At 54.2% G+C, this 22,529-nt stretch overlaps 1 protein-coding gene across 5 annotated transcripts in view; it reads left to right on the plus strand.

Annotated features, from left to right (window-relative positions):
* The first annotated feature begins 10,201 nt into the window (after positions 1-10,201).
* The window catches only part of NLGN3 (neuroligin 3), a 95,807-nt gene continuing 83,479 nt past the window's right edge, over positions 10,202-22,529 (plus strand). The window contains exon 1 of one of the 5 annotated variants that reach the window (XM_074962821.1): positions 10,202-10,308. The gene's annotated coding sequence lies outside the window, so the exon portion shown is untranslated. The remainder of the gene's footprint in view (positions 10,309-22,529) is intronic. The other 4 variants (XM_074962822.1, XM_074962823.1, XM_074962824.1 and 1 more) reach the window with 4 other exon arrangements.

The raw sequence follows: 22,529 nt of genomic DNA on the forward strand, positions 1-22,529 counted from the left end.
AGCGTGCCCTGAAGGGAGTTACGCTACCCAGAGTCCCGGCTGGCTTCATACTGAGCAATTCCAGAGCATTGGACCTGTGACTCTGTCACACAGATGATTTACAAATAAATTCCTTCCTGCATTAAGACTCCATATGGGGTAGCTCAGGCCCCACCTCCGCAGACACTGGTGGTTCATTCAACATGGGCTCATGTGGCCTTGGTTGCATTTCTCAGTGATGGTTCTGCATGAGACATTTGCAGGGCTGTGACCTGTCTTTCATGCCAAACACTCTGGTATTATAGAATCATAGAACTGGAAGGGACCTCGAGAGGTCATCTAGTCCAGTCCCCTGCACTCAAGGCAGGACTAAGTATTATCTAGACCATCTCTGACAGGTGTTTGTCCAACCTGCTCTTAAAAATCTCCAATGATGGAGATTCCACAACCTCCCTAGGCAATTTATTCCAGGGCTGAACCACCCTGACAGGTAGGAAGTTTTTCCTAATATCCAACCTAAACCACCCTCCCTGCAATTTAAGACCATTGCTTCTTGTCCTATCCTCAGAGGTTAAGAAGAACAACTTTTCTCCCTCCTCCTTGTAACAACTTTTTACGTACTTGAAAACTGTTATCATGTCCCCTCTGTTTTCTCTTTTCCAGACTAAACAAACCCAATTTTTTCAGTCTTCCCTCAAAAGTCATGTTTTCTAGACCTTTAGTCATTTTTGTTGCTCTTCTCTGGACTTTCTCCAATTTGTCCACATCTTTCCTGAAATGTGGTGCCCAGAACTGAACACAATACTCCAGCTGAGGCCTAATCAGCATGGAATAGAGCGGAAGAATTACTTCTCGTGTCTTGCTTACAATACTCCTGCTAATACATCCCAGAACAATGTTTGCTTTTTTTGCAACAGCGTTACACTGTTGACTCATATTTGTGATCCACTGTGACCCCCAGATCCCTTTCCGCAGTACTCCTTCCTAGGCAGTCATTTCCCATTTTGTATGTGTGCAACTGATTGTTCCTTCCTAAATGGAGTACTTTGCATTTGTCCTTATTGAATTTCATCCTATTTACTTCAGACCATTTTAATCCTATCCTCCAAACCACTTGCAACCCCTCCCAGCTTGGTATCGTCTGCAAACTTTATAAGTGTACTCTCTATACTATTATCTAAATCACTGATGAAGATATTGAACCAGACCCAGAACCACTCCCTGCGGAACCCCACTCATTATGCCCTTCCAGCATGACTGTGAACCACTAATAACTACTGTCTGGGAATGATTTTCCAACCAGTTTTGCACCCACCTTATAGTAGCTCCATCTAGGTTATATTTCCCTAGTTTATAAGAAGGTCATGCGAGACAGTATCAAAAGCCTTACTAAAGTCAAGATATACCACATCTACCGCTTCCCCCCCATCTACAAGGCTTGTTACCCTGTCAAGGAAAGCTATCAGGTTGGTCTGACATGATTTGTTCTTGACAAACTCATGCTGACTGTTACTTATCACCTTATCTTCTAGGTGTCTGCAAATTGATTGCTTAATTATTTGCTCCATTATCTTTCCGGGTACAGAAGTTAAGCTGACTGGTCTGTAATTCCCCAGGTTGTCCTTATTTCCCTTTTTATAGATGGGCACTATCTTTGCCCTTTTCCAGTCTTCTGGAATCTCTCCCATCTTCCATGACTTTTCAAAGATAATCGCTACTGGCTCAGATATCTCCTCACTCAGTTCCTCGAGTATTCTAGGGTGTATTTCATCAGGCCCTGGTGATCTGAAGACATCAAACTAGTCTAAGTATTTTTGACTTTTTCTTTCCCTATTTTAGACTCTGATCCTACCTCATTTTCACTGGCATTCACTATGTTAGACATCCAATCGCCACCAACCTTCTTGGTGAAAACAAAAACAAAGAAGTCATTAAGCACCTCTGCCATTTCCACCTTTTCTGTTATTGTCTTTCCCCCCTCCTTGAGTAACAGACCTACTCTGTCCTTCTTCTTCCTCTTGCTTCTAATATATTTGTAGAATGTTTTCTTGTTTCCTTTTATGTCCCTAGCTAGTTTGATCTTGTTTTGTGCCTTGACTTTTCTAATTTTGTCCCTACATATTTGTGTTATTTATTTATATTCATCCTTTTTAATTTGACCAAGTTTCCACTTTTTGTAGGACTCTTTTTTGAGTTTTAGATCATTGAAGATCTCTTGGTTAAGCCAGGGCAGTCTCTTGCTATACTTCCTGTCTTTCCTATGCAGTGGGATAGTTTGCTCTTGTGCCCTTAATAAAGTGTCTTTGAAGAACTGCCAACTCTCTTCAATTGTTTTTCCCCTTAGACTTGCTTCCCATGGGATTTTACCTACCAACTCCCTGAGTTTGCTGAAGTTTGTCTGCCTTCTTGAAATCCATTGTCTTTATTGTGCTGTTTTCCCTCCTACCATTCCTTAGAATCGTGAACTCTACCATTTCATGTTCACTTTCACCCAAGCTGCCTTCCACTTTCAAATTCTCAACCAGTTTCTCCCTATTTGTCAAAATCAAATCTAGAACAGCCTCTCCCCTATAGCTTTCTCCACCTTCTAAAATAAAAAAATTGTCTCCAATATGTTCCAAGAACTGGTTGGATAATCTGTGGCCTGCTGTGTTGTTTTCCAACAGATGTCTGGGCAGTTGACGTCCCCCCTCACCACCAAGTCCTGGGCTTTCGATCATTTTGTTAGCTGTTTAAAAAAAGCCTCATCCACCTCTTCTCCCTGGCCTGGTGGTCTGTAGATACTTCTCGCAACAGTACACAGACATCTAAGATACTGATTTAATTCTGCCCCCAGTTCTGTCTTGTCTCTCCCTTATTTTTGCTATAACAGCCCATGCTCCCCACAGATTCTGACCCTTCTCCCAGGTCTCCATGTTTTTGACTTACCTGTGGGCTTTGGTCACCTGCCCCCATTGAACCTAGTTTAAAGCCCTCCTCACTAGGTTAGCCAGTCTGTGGCCAAATAAGCTCTTCCCCTTCCTCGATAGGTGGACCCCATCTCTGCTTAGCAGTCCTTCTTCCTGGAACAGCATCCCGTGGTCAAGGAAGCCAAAGCCCTGCTGGCGACACCATCCTCGCAGCCAGGCATTCACCTCCAGGATGCATCTGTGGCTGCCGAGGCCCCTACCCTTGACTGGAATGACTGTGTCTAGGTCAGATGTCAACTTTGCAAAGGCGGTTCTGCACTCGTATAAGCAGACTCTGAGCCCTACCTTGTCGCATTACTGCTTGTGTGTCCCTTGAGGGGAATACACACGGCAACCATTTAAACAGGAAAAAACGACTTCTTACCTGTACTGTAAGTGGTGTTCTTCGAGATGTAGGAGAAGATGTTTATTCCCCCCTCCCCTCCCCTCCCCCACATTGGAGTTTCTAGTTTTGGATTTTGCTACAAAGGAACTGGTGGAGGAGGGTCAGGGTGGCACCGCCTTTAAATAGCCTTGGGACATACTATGAGGGCCAGAGAGCAGGAGCCACCCTGACAAGTACTGCTAAGCAAAATTCTCTGGCTTTGGCACACTGGGCATGTGCTTACACCTGAATGGAATATATGTCTGCACCCACATACAGTTACAGTACCAGTAAGTAAGCATTTGCCGCCCTCCCCAAAGATCTCAAGGCGTAGCTTGGACAGGACTGGCCTGGAATTCATGGAGCTAAAGTTCACCAAAGCATTATGTGCCTTTGAAGTAAATAAGAAAACTCTTAAATGAACGGTGCCCTTCAGATTCTGCAAGGCAGGGATCGTAATGCGGGGTGAAGCACTCAGTTAACTGGACCCATGTAAAAGTCTGGGCTGCTGCTTTCAGGCCAAATCCAGTGAGCAGCACAGAATACCAGGAGTCCAGGATGGAAAACATGGAGGTATTTTTCAGAGGTCGCAAGTCTTTCTTGTTGATCAAGTGTCACAGCTGGTGCTGTTGTAGAGATGGCGGAAACATACAAAACACAGACACATCTGATTGGATTCAGCACCAGCGGGGCCCAAATCCAGAAACGGTTTTAAATTATTTTTATAATTCAATCAGGCACGAATGAAGTAGCAAGGTAACCAAAATGACCATGAGCACAGTCTAGGTAAGGTTGGGTCCTGCTGAGAGGAGGCAAGAGGCTGGTGTAGGGATGGTTCAGGGTAGACTCTTTGCTTCACAGATGGTTGAACTCAGTGATGCAAAGTTTCTTTGCAGAACTAACTGGGCATTTCTCATTCCCCTATGTAGGGGGACAGGAGGCGCTCATCCTCTTTCTTGCCACTGAAGGGGGTACCAGCCCTGTCTGAAAACTATACACCTGGGTATGTTGTGCTAGGGGGCAAGGGGAAACAGAGGCAGCAGAAATTGGACTCCAATGTCAGCTAAACAGTCGCTGGGATGCTGGTTCTTGTGGACAGGTCCTCACATGCTCCATTAGCCACTCTCTTTCCTAGGAAGTGAGAGAGCTGTAGTTACTTCAGGTGCATGGCACCTGCACAACTTCCCTCTAATATCCCTCCTGGGGGGCAGCTGGAGCCTGAGTCTGGGATGGGATTTTCTTGCTGCTCTGGCTTAGAAGGCTGATGCGCTGGAGGAGCAGAAGCACTTGTCCCTGCAGGTGTGTATGCGGGGTACTGGAGAGCAGCCGCACTCAGTGACAACACCCAGCAGGGCAGGGAGGAGGCCCAGGGAGGCAGAGCAGTGGGTGGCTCCTTCAGTGTGACCTTTAATAAAAGCTGAAGAAAAGAGGTCAGTGAAAAACCAGCCGCTTCTGCAGACACAGCTGTTCCTGCTAGAGCCATGGCCCAAGGGCTTCATGTGGTGAGGGGTGTGAAACCTGCCCTGTTCACCAACTACTCTTGGAGAGGTGCCAATCCCACCTTTGGTAGCAAGAAAACGTAAGGCAAGTGGAGGGCAAGTTAATCTGGATCCAAGAAGGCAGGTGGTGGGTTTGAGAGATGTGTGATGTGGCTGGATGGGGGAGGACTGGTGAACACAAAGGAGGAGGGTATTTGTCTTGCAAGAAGTAAATTTGAGCCCAGGGTGAATTCTTGTGCTGGCAGAGCCCCAACATCTGGCTTCATGCTCTCAGCTCCTGCCCAGTTCTCCGAGCTGGGCTGGGGTTCTCAGGATACAGTTGCATAGTGGCCTTCAGGAGTCCCATTTGCTCCAGTCTCTTGGCCAATGGCTGGAGGCTGTGCCAATGCCAACATCTGCATGCAGGAAAGAAGAAATCCAGACTGGAAGAGGCAAAAAGCAGCCAGCCAGGAGGTAGGAACTCTTTTCTAACAACCCTTTTTATCAGGGGAAATAGGACCTTATCTGGGTGTAAGTGTCCAAATATCTTAACATAACAGCCCTAGCCAAGCCACCTGCAGGGTTAAACTTGGGATTTTGGGTCTAAGATTCCCTAGGTGGTGAGCTAAAGGACAAGCTCCTTTTGCCTGAAACCAGCCGCAGACTCATAACCCTCTACATGTGGTTTAGCCACCAGAGGGTGACGCAGAGGGTGACGGTTAACCTTGTTTCAGAGTAGAAGCCGTGTTAGTCTGTATTAGCAAAAAGAAAAGGAGTACTGCATCGAATGCATCCGATGAAGTGAGCTGTAGCTCACGAAAGCTTATGCTCAAATAAATTGGTTAGTCTCTAAGGTGCCACAAGTACTCCTTTTCTTTTTGGATAACCTTGTGTTAACCTGGCATCATTAACAATGGCCCATTTCTGACAGACCTGCCCCCTGGGCCTGTGCATTGAAAAGCCCAGCTGCCCTCCTCCTGTGTCTAGTACTACTGTGATGCACTTCTCCCTCAGGATTCCCTGGTTCTCCTCCTTGGTGCAGGCCCTCGGCCTGATAAAACACCTCTTTGAAACCACTGGAGAAAAAACCTGGTAGGTGAGTGCAACCCCACTGACCCGCCAGCACTTGCTCTCCAGTGCAGGAGCACTGTCATCTGATCGCTTGTAGACAGGCCCAACAGGCTGGAATCTACTCTGTGCTTCCTTAGCAGCTTCCATTGAGGGATGGGATCTTCACTGACTGAGTTTATCCTTCTGATGATTCCTCTCGCCAGGCCACAGCTCTATACTCTGCTTCTTCATGTTGTTTCTTTCTGTCAAACATGCCACCCCGTCCCAGTCTCAGAATCCCAGGCTGCTTCTTGGAGTATTGCCTTGTCATTTGATTAGCCCAGGGGAAGGATTCTTTCTTAGCATCTCCACTGAATCTTTCAAGAGTCAGAAGTTGCCTTTCCGGCATTAGGTAACTGCTGGGGGCAGCACGCCCAGCTCTGGGAGCTAATGGAAATGGGGGCTAGGAAATGTCTGAGCAGGGATCCAAGGCTAATGTCACAACAATGGCAAAAAAATCTTTGCAGGGACTAAAACAGGGCAAGGTAAAATGAGTCCATTTGTAAATTTAGGAAGTGAGTACAATCTGCACTAACAAGCTGAGCCTCAAAGTCAGCATCTCACCAGAATGCTCCACTGTTCACATAAATACTTTTAATTACTTTCTGCTCCCACATCCCATATGTTTTTGGGGACATCAGCACAGTCAAGCAGTATGGGGGAGGAATAGCTAGTATCAGTGGTACATCTGCTGTTAGGTACCATTCCCTGCTGTTCACACATCAACCCTTGGACGGCTGTTGGGCCTCTTGTCATATGGACAGCTGGGTATGGAGTTTTCCTGAGTCTGCGCTCGGCAGGGATAAGTGGATCCTTTCCCACAGACTCCCATCAGCCTGTTTCTCTTCCATACAGGGGCTGCAGACAACCCCCGTGTTCTTATATCACTAGTGAACAGTGTGACATTTTCAAGGTTACAGCTGAATTGAAACAAGATGCCCAGGAATCTGGAGATGGAGTGAAAGTAAAATGGGGCAGGGGGCACTGGACTCTCGGAAGCAGGAGGCAGTGAATGGAGGTGTTTTTGGGAGAGACATGGGGGGGAGCGGAGGTAGATGTGGAGGAGAAAGAGGGAGCACGTATAGACCTGTTTAGTAATGATGGATTCTGGCCTTGTGGATGTCAGTGGCAGAGAAGAGTAGTGCAAGAAGCAGTGCAATGATTCCAGTGGAGAGTGGGAGCTAGGGCCATCATTAGAACTGCCATGGGGAATCTCAGAGCAGGAATGTTCAGAACAAGGATGGACAGGGGCTCTGGCTTTATGTTAGGCATGTATACAAAGCCAGGGTAACAGTATGCTAATAGAAAAGGCAGCAGTGCAGTGCTCTGGTCTAAACAGTAGATCCCTGCCCTCCTGAGTAACAGTAATCATCAGGTATGTGCTGGACATCTACTACAGCCCAGCATGGCTCGTTAAAGAGCGTCCCAGCTCCATCCTCATCCAGGAAGAAGAAAAGCTCCATCCGCTTGTATTGACTGGTAGGAGGAACGGCCTGAGAATGTCAGAAAAACAGGGACTGTTGGTGTCAGCAGCCACATGCGTTGGCCTGAGGTAGCCTCTACAGAGTGGGGGAAAGGGGTAAGAGAGAGAGCCCCTCCCTCTTGGCCCAACACCTTCCCTGCCAAGCACTCCCTTCTGCAGAGTGCCAGGAAGGGCTAGTGCCGCTGTGCCGTGGGTGACAGCTGCAAGCTGCCAGGCCAAGCTGCTTTCTGAGGTTTCTGCTCTAGCTCCAGCAATTTGTGAGCAGCGTCTTAAGGCTCTGGTCAACCCTGACATGGCAAAAGGCAGGCTGGTGATCAGGAATGGTTCCCTTGTAGGCCTGGCTTGTCCCATCCCCCTGGGCTCCTCAGATCTCATGGGACTTTTTGCTACACTTCCAGGGCTGAACAGAGCAAGTTCCAGAACTTAGGGAAGTATCATTTTAGTTCCTTGCATGATTCTGGGGGCAGCCTCATTGCAGCTAGACTGAGAGGGACTGTGCATCTCTGGGCTGATATGATGCCTCTTGCTAAATGCACCCCCCACACACATCAGACGGGCGCTTCCTTGTTGCCACCATCACACTGCAAGCTCATAGCTAATGCACTGTCCCCATGCCCTAGGTCTCTGAGCCATTCCTGCTCTTGGGCTTGCCCTCCTATTGGCTAGTTGGGTTTTTGGATAACTTCCCCAAAGCTAACTCCTATGCTGTCATTACTGGGGCTTGCAGCCCTCCCACTCAGACCCCCACTATCATTAATGAAGTAGTTCTATAAAAAAGCCGAGGGCTGAGCTCCCTGGGGTGTGAGGCTGCCAGTCCCCCCATTAAACGTAGGTCTTCAGGATGCCGCTAGCCCACAGAAGACCCACAGCCCTACCACAGTCCAGGCTGGGTGGCACTGTTGGCCTGCGCAGCAACTGCTGCCTGCCTGTAAGGCAGAGGTTCCCAACCTGCGGGGCGCGCCCTCGAGGCGGGCATAAAGGAGCATTCAGCAGGCACGGCTGGGGCCTGGGCCAGCCCCATGGGACGTCGGGAGGGAGCGCCACCCACCCCCACTCCTGGCCCTGGCTACATGGTGGGGGCATGGACGGGGTAAGGAGGGGTGCGAGGTAAAAAGTTTGGGGACCTCTGCTGTAAGGGCAATGAGGCCCTGGAGCAGCCACCTCATCACCAAGGCCGGCGGGTTGGGGCACTGGGCCAGCGGCAGGTAAACTAGAGGTATCCAGCCCTCTGACAGTGAGCAGAGCAGCAAGAGTGTCCCCGCCCAGTGCAGGGCTGGGGTGGGCCCCAGTGATATGATATGGTGACCCCACAGCTTTTATTGGGGGCCTGTTCAAACCTCATGTGGCCTGAGGATGGAGGATGCAGATAAGGGGCTGCAAGGCTGGGGGGAGGAGGGGTGGGGAGACAGAGATCCCAGCCTGCAAGGCCAAAGGTAGGTCAAGCCCAGCCCAAGGGACATACAAGAGATTCATGAGGGAAGTTAAAGTGTGTGCTGCACCCATCCCCCCGCCTCAGGCAGGTGACCATTGTGGGCTCCGCTTCCCAGGGCTACAGCGAAGGGCAGACGGGACATGGTGCAGGGGGTGCTGGCAGGTTGGTGGCTGTGTAGGGGGTCTGGCTGGTGCGGGGCTTGGTGGCCAGCTGTTGCGGGGGAGGCTGGCCGGCTGGTGCAGGGGAGGCGATGGGTGAGGGCTGGGGGGCAGGCTGGTGAGGGTGGTACAGGGTCAGTGGGTGAGGGCTGTGGGGGGCAGGCTGGTGTGGGAGCCTTGGGGTGTCAGTGTTGGGGGCTGGCCGGTGTGGGGGGCGCTGGGGGGGAAGGGCTCTGGGAAGCAGGCCAGTGTGGGAGCCGTGGGGGGGGTCGGTGCTGGGGACTGGCTGGTGTGGGGAGGGCTGGGGTCGAGGGCTGGTGAGGGAGCCGTGGGGGGGGGTCGGTGCTGGGGGCTGGCCAGTGCGGGGGGGTCGGTGCTGGGGGCTGGCCGGTGCTGGGGGGGCAGGCTGGTGAGGGAGCCGTGGGGGGGGGTCGGTGCTGGGGGCTGGCCGGGGGGGGCTGGGGGGGCAGGCTGGTGAGGGAGCCGTGGGGGGGGTCGGTGCTGGGGGCTGGCTGGGGGGGGTTGGGGGGGCAGGCTGGTGAGGGAGCCGTGGGGGGGGTCAGTGCTGGGGGCTGGCTGGTACGGGGGGGCCTGGGGGGGGTCAGGGCTGGGGGCTGGCCGGTGCGGGGGGGCTGGGGGGCAGGCTGGTGGGGGAGCCGTGGGGGGGGTCGGTGCTGGGGGCTGGCCGGTGCGGGGGGGCTGGGGGGCAGGCTGGTGGGGGAGCCGTGGGGGGGGTCGGTGCTGGGGGCTGGCCGGTGCGGGGGGGCTGGTGGGGGAGCCGTGGGGGGGTCGGTGCTGGGGGTTGGGGGGGCAGGCTGGTGAGGGAGCCATGGGGGGGGTCGGTGCTGGGGGCTGGCCGGGGGGGTTTGGGGGGGAAGGCTGGTGAGGGAGCTGTGGGGGGGGTCGGTGCTGGGGGCTGGCCGGTGCGGGGGGCCTGGGGGGGGGCAGGCTGGTAGGGGAGCCGTGGGGGGGGTCAGGGCTGGGGGCTGGCCGGTGTGGGGAGGCAGGCTGGTGAGGGAGCCGTGGGGGGGTTGGTGTTGGGGACTGGCTGGTGCGGGGAGGGCTGGGGGCGAGGGCTGTGGGGGGCAGGCTGGTGGGGGAGCCGTGGGGGGGTCGGGGCTGGGGGGGCGCGGGCAGGGGGGGGGCCGCTCCCTGCGCGGGGCCGGAGGGGCTCGGCGGCGAAGGGGTTACTGAGCGCGCGCTCCCGCCCCGCCGTGCACGCGCTGCGCGCTCTCCGGCGCGGGGTCGGGCTGGGCTGAGCGGAGCAGCCTCCGGAACCGGCCCCCTGCAGCCGCCCGGACCCGACATGGCGGAGCCACGCGGCCGCCCCCCGGGGTGAGTGAGGCCCGGTGCCGACAGCGCCGGCCGGCCGGGGGGGCTGCTGCGCGGGGCGGACTCGGCGGGGCGGGGCGGCCGTGAGGGGAGGGGGGCTGGGCTGGGCTGGGCTGGGCGGTCGTGGGGGGGGCTGGGCTGGGCAGCCGGGGGGGGCTGTGAGGGGGGGGCTGGGCTGGGCAGCCGGGGGGGGCTGTGAGGGGAGGGGGGCTGGGCTGGGCGGCCGCGGGGGGTCGTGGGGGGGCTGTGAGGGGAGGGGGGCTGGGTTGGGCATCCGGGGGGGGGCTGTGAGGGGGGGGCTGGGCTGGGTGGTTGTGGGGGGACTGAGAGGGGACGGGGACTGGGCTGGGTGGCCGGGGGGGGTTGTGAGGGGAGGGGGGCTGGGCTGGGCTGGGTGGTCGTGGGGGGGGACTGTGAGGGGAGGGGGGCTGGGCTGGGGGGGGCGGCTGGGCTGGGCGGCCGGGGGGGGGGCTGTGCGGGTAGGGGGGCTGGGCTGGGCGGCCGGGGGGGGGGCTGTGAGGGGAGGGGGGCTGGGCTGGGCGGCCGGGGGGGGGACTGTGAGGGGAGGGGGGCTGGGCTGGGGGGGGCGGCTGGGCTGGGCGGCCGGGGGGGGACGGACTGTGAGGGGAGGGGGGCTGGGCTGGGCTGGGCTGGGCGGCCGGGGGGGGACTGTGAGGGGAGGGGGGCTGGGGGGGGGGCTGTGCGGGTAGGGGGGCTGGGCTGGGCGGCCGGGGGGGGTTGTGAGGGTGGGGGGCTGGCTGTGCGGGGAGGGGGGCTGGGCCGGGCGGCGCGGCCGGGGGGGGGCTGTGCGGGGAGGGGGGCTGGGCCGGGCGGCGCGGCCGGGGGGGGGCTGTGCGGGGAGGGGGGCTGGGCCGGGCGGCCGGGGGGGGGCTGTGCGGGGAGGGGGGCTGGGCCGGGCGGCGCGGCCGGGGGGGGGGGCTGTGCGGGGAGGGGGGCTGGGCCGGGCGGCGCGGCCGGGGGGGGGGCTGTGCGGGGAGGGGGGCTGGGCCGGGCGGCCGGGGGGGGGCTGTGCGGGGAGGGGGGCTGGGCTGGGCGGCCGGGGGGGGTTGTGAGGGTGGGGGGCTGGGCTGGGCGGCCGGGGGGGGGGGCTGGCTGTGCGGGGAGGGGGGCTGGGCCGGGCGGCGCGGCCGGGGGTGGGAAGCGGCGCTCCGTGCTGCCGGCGTTGCCATGGTGACGGTGTGAATGGGGGATTGTGCTGCGCTCAGCTGGCGGCCCCGGTCGGCCGGGCCGCGGCCCGAGCTCAGAGCAAGTCGCCCGCCCTCATTCGTCGGCTCGGCGCGGGGTACCCCTCGCTCGGCTCCGCCCGGCCGCCTTCTCCCGGCAGGCGGGGGGGCTGGGCTCGCCTTCCCGAGCTTTGCCTGGGCCTGCGAACACGCCCCGCCCCTGGCTTCTGGCTTTGCCGGAGAAGGTGTATGGGGGTTGGGCTGGCCGGCCGCGGGCTAGAGGAGCGGGGCGGGATAATATTGTGGGTTAATCAGATAACGCATCTTGAGGATAAAATGTGCCCAACTGTTCCGACCCCGCCAAACCCATGTAATCCTCCTCGGGTGTCCCAGCTGCAGCCCATGCAGGCATGGTACCTCTGCGCTGGCAGGATGAAGCAGGGAGGCAGCCCCCTGCCTGGGGTATGTGCCAGTCTAAGCAATTGCATTGTGTCTCTCTCAATTCCTCTTGTAACAGGGGTGGGATTCTTCTTCACTTCCTGTCCTAAAATGCGGGTATCCTTGCTGTGCACTTCTGTGTAGTTGCTAGGCCTCTGCCTAGGGGTGGCTGCATGTCAGTGGTTCTGTAAAGCAGCTTGGTGCTATGAAAAATGCTTCGTTCAAATAATTATAATGATAAACTCTTTCTCTGCCCAGATCTTGGTGTCTGGGCAGGATTGTGTAGTGATGGGAATGGTGGTGTTAGTCTGGGTTTGAGGTAGTCTTGACTCCTGCCAGTGTAAGCCAGACAAGGTGGATGAGGGAATATCTTTTATGGGACCAACTTCTGTTGGTGAGAGGGACACCAGAGCTGTACAGCGCTCTTCTTCAAGTCTGATCAGTTAAGCACAGGATCAAACAGATAGCTTCTTATAAGTAGTAGTACAGGCACTCTTTTCTTAACTTGTTTGTTATATAGTTTTTTAACATCCGCTTTAATCCATTTTTTAATTCTGTACGGGACCATTCAAGGTGAAGTGGCCCATTAACACTCCTGTAGTCATAGGACAAAAAGAGGGGTTAGTGGGTTACAGATTGTTGTAATAAGCTATAAATCCAATGTCTGTATATAAGAACATGATTTTTAGTGTCTAACAAAGTTATGAGTTTAAGCTCCCACTTTTCGAAGTGCTGTGCAGGTGTCCTTTGAGGACAAAGACTGATAGGTCAGATAAAGAGTGATCACTTTGTGAAAAGGGTTTGTCCTTTGTCTTTTATCGTTTTCCTGTGTGAGTTCATTTGAGAGCATAGTGATTTTCTCTCCTTGCGGTTCTGTCCTGTCTTCTCACTTGACCCACCTGGCTGCTCCCATGGCTTCAGCTCCCGCCTCTGCTGAATACCCCATAGCCTTGGGTGTTCAGCAGAGCTGTAATGCACATCGCCCTGTTGATGCCTCTTTTCCACTTTTGCTCCCTGTTTACACTGCTACACTTTTAGTCTAAGCCCTTGTGATCTCCCCTCTGCCCCTCCCCTGTCTTCACACCAGTCTGTCCCAAATGCCATTGCTCCTTTTGTATTTCCAATGTGCCTGTTGCTTGCTTTCTGCTCCTCGCTGCTCCAGCTGTTTCTTATGCCTTTGTTGTGTCTCCTTCTTTACCACTTCTCAGTCCTCTCACTGGCATCTCCTTTTCTTGCATCCAGCTCTGTGCCTGCTGCCATGCTGACCCCTACATCTTGAGTAGGTCTGTCACTCCCTGCTGGGCATCCTCTCCCTCCCTGCACAGATCTCTTGTCTTGTTAGAGTGGTAGCTCTTCAGGGCAGAGAATGTTTTTGATCAAAGTTCTGTAATGAGCCTTCTAAACTACTGGTACACTAGGTGTTATGTAATCATTAATTATAGCCCCGTTGTATGGCCACTGGGGAGGGGTAAAGACAGAGCTGCTGAGGAGAAGGCTCTTGCACCAAAAATGGGGTGGGAATGTTTGTCTGAAATGACAGGAAAGAGACTGTAGCCAGATGAGAGGAGGGACCAGATGGGGGGAAGAGACAGAGTCCATTAGATCATCTGGAACAGGGGTGGCCAACCTGAGCCTGAGAAGGAGCCAGAATTTACCAATGTTCATTGTCAAAGAGCCACAGTAATACATCAGCAGCCCCTCATGAGTTCCCTGCTTCCAGCACCTCCCGCCCACCAGCAGCCCCACCGATCAGCGCCTCCCCCTCCCTCCTTCCCGATCAGCTGTTTCGTGGCATGCAGGAGGCTCGGGGGGGGGGGAGGGGGAGGAGTGAGGGCATGGCAGGCTCAGGGGAGGGGGTGGGAAGGGGTGGAGTGGGGGCAGGGCCTGTGGCAGAGCCAGGGGTTGAGCAGTGAGCACCCCCCGGCCCATTGGAAAGTTGGCGCCTGTAGCTCCAGCCCCGGAGTTGGTGCCTAGACAAGGAGCCGCATATTCACTTCTGAAGAGCCACGTGTGGCTCCAGAGCCAGAGGTTAGCCACCCCTGATCTAGAGCAAGTCCTGGAGTGTTAAAAACAAGGACGACGTCTTTGACTAGGTAGGCCAAAGGCATGATCCAAAGGGGCCAGAGAGGTTGGAAACCTTGTTAGAAAATAATAGAATGGGATTTCGCTGGGAAGTAACCAAGGAGAGGGGGAGATGGGCGAGAAGGGGCAGAAAACTAGACAGTAATTTGCTCTGAGGAGGCGCTGGCTCAAAGGTGGTGTTCATGTTTGGACCCTCAGCACTAGAACAAGTTGGCCAAAATGATAGGGGGTGGCAGTGGTGTAGCTCTTCTAGTAAGTGAGTAAGGAGCTGGTCCAAGATGTTTGCAGGGTGCTAACACGCCTGGTGAAAAAGGCTTGAGTGAGGTATTGGGGTAGAAATAGGAGCCCCTTCCTGATGGTAAGATGGGCCAGGCTGGGAGAGGGTGAGCCTAGTTGCTTTAAAACAGAGTCGGACAGTATGAAAAATGCATAGGCATTGGGGCCTGGGCCCCGTGGGCTAAGGAGGATTTCCACTTCAACTTGTGTGATTCTGTGGGCCTGAATGTAGTATGTTTGGGTGTGCAAAACAATTGGACAATTTTACATCCAACTTGCACGCACACTTATTCGGGTTGTGAGTTGGGTAATTGCGCACAAAGATTTGCACAAGCACTTCTTTTTCTTAGCATATGTACAATGTGCCTCAGGTAGCACGTGACCAAGATCCATCACCGAATTTGGTCTGCTGGTTGGATCATTAGTTTCCCCGGCCCGGGCTGGTTACTGACCAGAAGTGTGATTTACCAGATCTGTATGTGCACTTGCAGTATTTGCAGATTACCTCACTATCGATCACTTCAGCCTGAGAGTTGGGCTCAGGTGCTCTGAAGCCCTACAGATGTGCAGTCCTTCGTACTGAAGGCTGCACTGAGGTTAACTAGCATCTGGAGCTAGAAGGAGCCATCAGCAGCAGGAGGGAGAAGAGTAGTTTCCAGGCTGTGGTCGGTGCAGACCCCTAAAGGAGAAGGGTGTGTAGAATGTTACTGGAAAGATGAGGTAGCCTTTTTCTGCTGAGAAGTGGAAGGTGTTAGAAGCAGAAGAGGCACAGAGAATCTGATTATCAAAAGGCTAGCCTCATTCTTCTTGCAGCTCGCAGTCCCCCAGGTTCCAGAACCCTGCCTGCTCTGTAGCCCAGCCCCCTCCTCCCACTGGCATAGCCCAGCCCCTGGCTTGTCCCTGTTGGAATCTGAAACCAGCATGAGATCTGTTTGGGGCAGTTTTCCCTCCTGAGTTGCAACACTCTTCAGATAAAGTTCTTGCTTCTTTCTTCTCTAGATATTTAAAGGCCTTCAGGGCTTGGGAGCCATTCCCAGGCCCTTAGTTCTGTTATGAAAAGCTGCCAGAGAGCCAGGGCCATGTGCTCCTTGCAGCAGCCCCTGGAAGTATCTGTGCTCTCTTTGATGGAGCCTGTGCTCAGTTCCCTGTTGTTGACCCTGATAGTGTTGGCATGGTTCTCTATATTCCATGTGCTGCTCTAGTTTCTATTGTCCCCGTCACTGCCGTGTAGGAGGAAGCTGGTGGAAAGCTAGAGGTTTTTGCCCACTGTGTAAGGGGCGGGTGGGTCCCCAGGAAGGAATGGGAAATGTCTTGGGTTCCTGTCAGCCAGACAGATCTACATCCCCATTCTAGGCAGCAGCAGAGGTGGTAACATTTTTGGAGGGGAGAGATTTGAACTCTTAGTTCCCCAGTTTAGTCTACATTGTCCCATGCAACCACCCCACCTTTCTTCGGACCCTGATACCAGCTACTGAAATCAACAACCGTGTAGAATCCACTCATTAGCTGGATACTTCTAAAATGATCTGCAGGGAAATAGTTAAGTGCTGACATTCAGAGGTCGCATTTTTAGCATTGTGCATGTATTTGCTTAATTTGCATTCGCAGTTAGCACAGTTGGCCATGTGAATGTGCTGTTACCACAATGACATGTGCAGTTAGGGTGCCGAGATTAGCTGGATGCCTGCACATTTGCAGTTCTGGACATCCAGCCCTGGGTTTCAGAGTTAACACCATTGAGGCGCATGGGACACTTTGTATCTCTGTGCTGTTGGGCCTTATTTTTAAATACTTTAGGTGGTCTCGTTGGGAAATTGAGTTCAAATGACCATAATTAGCAAATAGTGTGTGCAGTTACCCAATGTGTGTCAAATAGCCACGGTCAGTGCACATGCACATAGGTGTGCAATGTTCATCTAATTTGTATGTGTGTCCATCTGTAGTCAGAGAGGAAGGATAGCCAAGTGGTTTGGGAGCTCTCTGGGACTCAGAAGACACCAGAAGATGCTCTATGTGACCTTGGGCAAGTCCCTTGGCCTCTTTGGACCTCTGTCTCCATCTGTGGAACTGGGAGAACAGCCTTGCTCCGCTGCTCAGGGGTATGTGAGGGTAAAGACATTAGATGTAGGGAGGCACCCAGATACTACAACAGTGGAGGCCAGATAAATATCTTAGAATTAGGCTTTTGCCATCCAGACAGGCTGGAAATTCACTTTAATGGGAATGCTGCATGGCAGGGGTGGGAATTGAAAGAGACTGTTGCTGTGGTAGATGTGGCTCCTGCGTGTGCTTAGGATCAGTTCGTTGCTGATGGCATTTGGAACAAGCCTGCACCTCTGAGGCCTTTCGTTGTTCTGAATCCTGGGTTCAGATCTGCCTTAGGTCAGGTGAAAATGAGATTGACATCACAAAGCCATGGTATCTGGCACAGGCTGTGTCTGCTTAGAAGTCTGATCAGGAGGGGTTCTGGCTGGAATAGCCTATGGGGCTGCAGGGCAGGACTGAGGAGCAGTGGTAGAGTGTGTGGGGAGCTCAGGTGGAACAGTGGGAGGGCTGTGGGTTGGTACTGAGGGGCACCTGCAGAGCTATGTGTGGGGAGCATGTACAGTAGAGAAGGCAAAATGACACTGCACTAACTGGTCTGACTGGTTCCACACTTGTTGAGAGCCAGAATTGTTAACTGGGAGCAGATTGTCTGTTCAGCTCCATTGCCATCTGCGTAATGCCCTCCTCCCGCCTCCTCAGAAGGATGCTGCCGTGTGTATGTAACATGAATGCATAAATAAATGTGCCTGTATTTCTCACCACAGCTGAAACTGTGTATCCAAGCCGTTTGGGGCAATCTCTGCTTTACTTGGGAGAAACTGCAGAGAGGCAACAGCTATGCAATGGGGAGTAATGGCTCCTGTTAGCACTGTCTGGAACTTTGGGGGAATCCACAGCAACCAGAGATGTGTGTGATATTTGTCTGGAGGGGGTTACTGGGCTGGGATTGTTGGGGTCCTATAGAGATGTCATAGAACTTGCACAACAGGCCCTGCCTCCATTCAGGTCTCCACTGTAAATTACTCATGGGCTACAGAGCACTTTGTCCAGCCTTTAGCTGAAGAGCCATCGCTTACTGGGCCCTTGGATGGATGGGCTCTGTTCACTGCATGGCCCAGGGTTGTCTGGGTGACTCATTGATAAAACTGGAGATGGGGGTGTGACCAGCGGTGCTTGTCCCAGGCAGTTGGTCATGTGGGCAGATTGGTGGGCTCAGCCCTCAAGGCAGTTGACTGTTCTCCAGCATGAGGAGGGGCCGATTTTACTCAGAGTTCTGTGCGTTTTCTCTCCGTCTCCCCCAGTGTGAAGAGGCCTTGTTCCAGGTGGTATCAGGCACTGCTGCTATAAATTCAATGTGTGTCTGAATGTTTCTCTGCCCTACATTACAATGTAGTAGTAAGTAAAGTCTGCAATCCCAACCGCATCCTGGGTAAGGGTGTCCCCTCCAAGCACCTCACAGCCCGGTTGCCCACAGGAGACACTTGGCTTCTCATGCAGATCTGTCAGCCTAAGCAGCAAGACATGTGGCAGTGAGTTTGGGGCAGAACCTTGGCCTGGAGACTGTGCGTAGGGTGTGGTGTGGCCTTGGCAGACCCTAGTGTTCAGGCTGTTTCACGGATCAGCGTGGATGGCATTCTGCACTCAGGGAAGGGTATTTATGGACACAAGATAATATTTGAAGAGGCTGGTCCTGTATGCTGACAGAACAGTGGAAGCATCCTTCCCGAATGCCGGCTGGCTGATCAGAGAGGAGTGCCCTTTGTTTGTGTACTGGTGACAGCAGGTTCCACCTAACTGCTTTAGCAGCCAAACCCTGCCACAATGCTAGTGCAATGGGCAAGTTCTGTTAGGGCAGCCAGAAGAGAAGCGGATTCTGTGTGTGCCAGGGATGCTGGCATCTGGGGATATGGCTGCATCCGTGTTTTGGCTCAGAGCTGCTTTTCTCCCTGTGGGGGCATGGAGGGGGGTAATTTTGTGCATCATCTTCCTTCTGCGCACTTCATGCTCTTGCCTCAGAAATTAGGCCATCCAGACAAAGAATTCCCTAGTACTCCCAGCCGTTCTTTGCCAAGCAGTGCTACCGGCTGGGTAGAGGGTGTGTTATAGCCATGCTCCGTGGGGAAAAGGAGAGAGCAGCCATTTCCCTTAGCCTTTGCTCATCTTGCTGTGACTTGCCAGTTCCCCTGTCCCTTGCCCTCACAGGAATTCACTGTCACACCCAAGAAGAATCTCCAGCAAGAGGCAGGTGCGTTCAAAATGGTGCAGAGATTAGGGTGGAATTGGGGTTCTGGGAAACTGTGCCAGCTGGTGACACACATGCCAGCAGGGAGCGTTGTGGAGAGAGATCAGTCCTGCCCCTCCACAGTCCCTGTCTCTGCTTTGCATTCAGTCAGCCCCTGGCTTGCAGTGTGGAATGACTGGGGCTGTGCAAACATTGCTAGCTGGGATCTCCCACTGCTCCCAGTCCCACAAATTGGATTTGTTCTCCTGGAGGAGGCCTCCCCACGTAGAGCGATGAGTAGGGGTTGCTGGTCTCCTCTGCACAGGCTGGGGGAGGGGGGCATGTCCGGAGCTGCACAATCCGAATCCAGGATCTGACTGGGTCGGGGGAGGGGCAGACCTGACTCAGGGATCTGAGCAGGGACACGGTGAATGGTAGAGAGTTGCTAGGGACTGGGGGAAGGTGGGTCAGCCCCTTTGCAGGTTCTGACCTTGGCCTCTGCTGACCCCATAAATGCTCACACCTGTGGTTCAGGCAGCTCTCTCCCCTTGGGACTGCAGCAAGAGAAATCATTCCCTGGGTCCTCCCAGGCCCAAGAAACTCCTTGCTTGGGCTGCAGGGCTCACAAGCAATCCATCCCTCCTGCCCTGGAGCAAAGGAGCCTCTGCCTCGTCTGCAGGTGGTGCTGTGATCCTGTGCGCTAGGCCCTTCCCTCTCCATCCTGGGGCTGCAGTATTCCTGGCTTGGCAGGTTCACAGGTCCCTTCCCCGTTCTTGTCACCGCTTGGCTCTCTCACTTGGGTTCCTAGTTACATAGAGGCTGTTGATCACATCTCTAGTAGGCCTGTATTCAGTTGTCTCCAAACCTGCTGCAGATTTGAGTGTGGTTTGGTAACAGACAAATTACTTGAAGCTGCTTTAGTGCCATGGAAGCTTTGGTGTCCCCTGGGATCTGCCTCTTAACACTACCTCTCCATGGCTTCCTCAGGCACCGGAGCTTCTGCAGAGTGTGCTGGCAGCAGGATCAGATGATCTATGTGACTTGTCTCTGGGGGTTACCCCTGTATGGCAGGTACTGTGGACTTAAGAACAGGGTCTTGATCTCAGTTTGATCTGCCCTTGTCTGCCCTCCTCCCCATAAACTTTCACTTACGTGTTGTGGAAAGAACGAACGCCTCAGACTTGTCACTGGTTCTATGTTAAATCAGAAAAAGACCTGAGCATCCTGGTGAGCAGTAGGCCAATGAAATCTGAGCTCAGTGTGCAGCTGCTGTCAGGGAATCCACTGAACTATTGGGCTGCAAGAAAGTAACAGGAGAATATTCTAGTGCCATTATCCAAATCAATGAGCACCCTCCCTGGACACAGCTCCTCTGGGCCAGCCCATCTCCAGGGTGGGGCAGGGCTTGGAGGCGTTCAAGGGCAGGCAATGAGAAGAATTAAGGGTTGGGAGAGACCACCTGGAGAGAGAAACTGTTGGGGCTGTTTAAAGAGCAGACAAATAAGAGGGTGAGTTAGAGGGATCCACAGTGATGAACAGTTTAGAGAACGGAGATCAGGTGTGGCCATTCTCCTTTGCTCTCTGCACAAGACCAAGGGCCAGTGGAGGGACACTGAAAGGCAGCACACTTGAGAAGGAAATGCTTTTTCACACCCCACAATTGACCTGTGGAACTCACTGCCACAAGGTGTCACTGAGGCCACACATGTAGCAATGAGACAATTAGACGGTGACCTAGAACCATAGGATTAGAAGGGACTGTAAGGGTTATGTAGTCTAACCCCCTGCCAAGCTGCAGTCGGTGACAGCCAGAGTTCCATTAGATCAGAATGAGAGGGATCTGAGCCCTTGGGCATGGGGCAAATGCCAGTTGATGGGGGTTAGGTAGAAGGATATTCTCTTCTGGGGGTTCTTGCAGCTGGTGCTGGGGGCTGGATTCTTGTGCTGGTCTGGTCTGGTAATTCCTGTGCTCCTGTTTCAGAACTGTTTGGATCATCAGCCTTGTTCACAGGTGTGGAGAAGTAGAAGATCAAGTCCCAGACACGTTCTTTTTTTTTTTTTTTTTTTTTGGTGGGGAGGAAATGCCTCTGCCAGCAGCTTGGCTCTCTCTTCCTAGAGCCAGGCAGGTGCAGGCAGCATCCGTGCACGTCCATGGTGCAGCTACCCTGGGTTTTCTGTGCCTACATGTGAGGATAGCGAGGGGGCCAGGACCCTTTTGTCTCTCTCTTCCCTTTTCCCCCCTCTCTCTTGGTCTCCATGACAGGATACAAGGGTGCTTGGGGTGAAATCCTATCTGATCCCAGGGAGGCTTTGGCTGAGAATTGGGGTTGTTTCTGGGAGTTTTGGAAACCTCCAATGCGCCTTTCATTTTTATCCAACTGCAGAAATGGCTGTTATTTATTGAAGATATTTACAAAAATAATGCTGTGCCATGGGGCTGTGAACTGGCGATGAAGTGCTGAGTCCTTGGGATCAGCCCTCTGGGCTGCTCTCCCCTCCATTTCAGGGGAGCTGCTCAGGTCTGGGTCTTGGGGGTCACAGCTCAGCAGAGAGCAAGCACTGTCCAAATGCAGCCTTCGCTGTGTGTCCTGCAAGAGACTGGGGCAGGTGGCTGTGAGCCCCACCTCCCCTCCCACCACCCAGTGAAGAAGGAGAGGTGTGGGGTGGGGAGAAGAGGAGACAGATGCAGCGGGGGAGCGAGCGACAGAGAGTTCTTCAGCCACCTGTGTCTTGTTCAAGGGCACATGAGTGTGAAATTCAATTTGTAGACGCAAGCTGTGGCTGGTGAGGAACATGGGCCGCTGTCTGCTGGAGCCCGGCAGTCTGGGAGCACTGCAGCCTGTATGCACAGTGTGTCCTGCCTGCCAGCTCCCAGGAAGGCTGACGTCACCACAGCGGAGCAGTGGCTGCTGCAGGACATGTCTGCTTGAAGTCTTGTCAGGTTCTCCCCTGGTGTGGAGCCTTCTGTCTCCATCTGGGAGCTCCCCTCCCCAGGAGCTGAGCTCACGCTACACTGGCACCTACTGAAACCACCTGGTAGATGTTCCATCGTGTCTCCTTCCCACGGCCTGGTGGGCCCAGGCCGAGATCATGGTAAGAGGGCCAAGATCGTGCCCAGCTTGTGCTGAGGTGTGAGGGGTGCTGGGGCGTGAAGCCTGCACTGTACGCGCCAAGGACCTGTAGGGAAGCTGGGTGGCAGCTGGTCTCTCTCCTTTTCACTGGGTGGGTTCTGTTCCTCTCCCATCCCTGTGCATTTCAGGGCAGGTTTGTCAGCTGGATGAGACTTGGGTGGTGTCTCAAAGGTAAGGACTCCCCAGGTGGAGGGCAGGTTAATGCTCCTACTGGGGGCTTTTTGGCATGGTGTTCCCCAGACCCCAGCTGGGCAGAGTGGGTTGAATGCTCGCACCCTGGTGCTCCGGGGGGTTGGGAGTGGGAGATGTCCCTGGTCAGGGTTCTCCCACTGGCCCCAGCTCCAAGTTGCAGTATTTCTGCTTCTGCCTCCCCACAATGCATGGAGTGGGCTTTGCCTGCATCAGGCACCGACTGTTTGGTGGTGATGGTAGCTATTGTGGGGCAGGCAGGAAGTGCCTTCTCTAATGCCCTGGTGTTTTGCACCGGTGCCCTGCTGCTGCTGAGGCTGACACCTCCCAGTGGCAAGAGAGGCTCATAGATGAGTACAGAAGCCTCAGTTTGACACATCCGAAAGAGAGCAGTTGCTTGTCTGAGCTCAGGTGGAGTCCATCAGGGCATTGAGCAGCCTCTGTTGTCAACACGCGCCTGTCTGAATACAGAAAGAAGGCTGGGGACAGACCTGGGCTAGGACAGGTCTTATGGCTCCCTTGGCAGAAATTTGGTGCTCTCTGGGCAGGAGCTGATGGGCTGGCTCTGTCTCTCCTGGATTTGAGTATTGGGAAATGTGTTTTAATGCAGCCAAACAAAAGGCTGTACAGCTAGGAGCAAAGAATGTAGGTCATGCT

This window comes from Natator depressus, chromosome 9 (genome assembly GCF_965152275.1).
Source record: "Natator depressus isolate rNatDep1 chromosome 9, rNatDep2.hap1, whole genome shotgun sequence".
In the NCBI taxonomy this organism is placed as follows: domain Eukaryota; kingdom Metazoa; phylum Chordata; order Testudines; family Cheloniidae; genus Natator; species Natator depressus.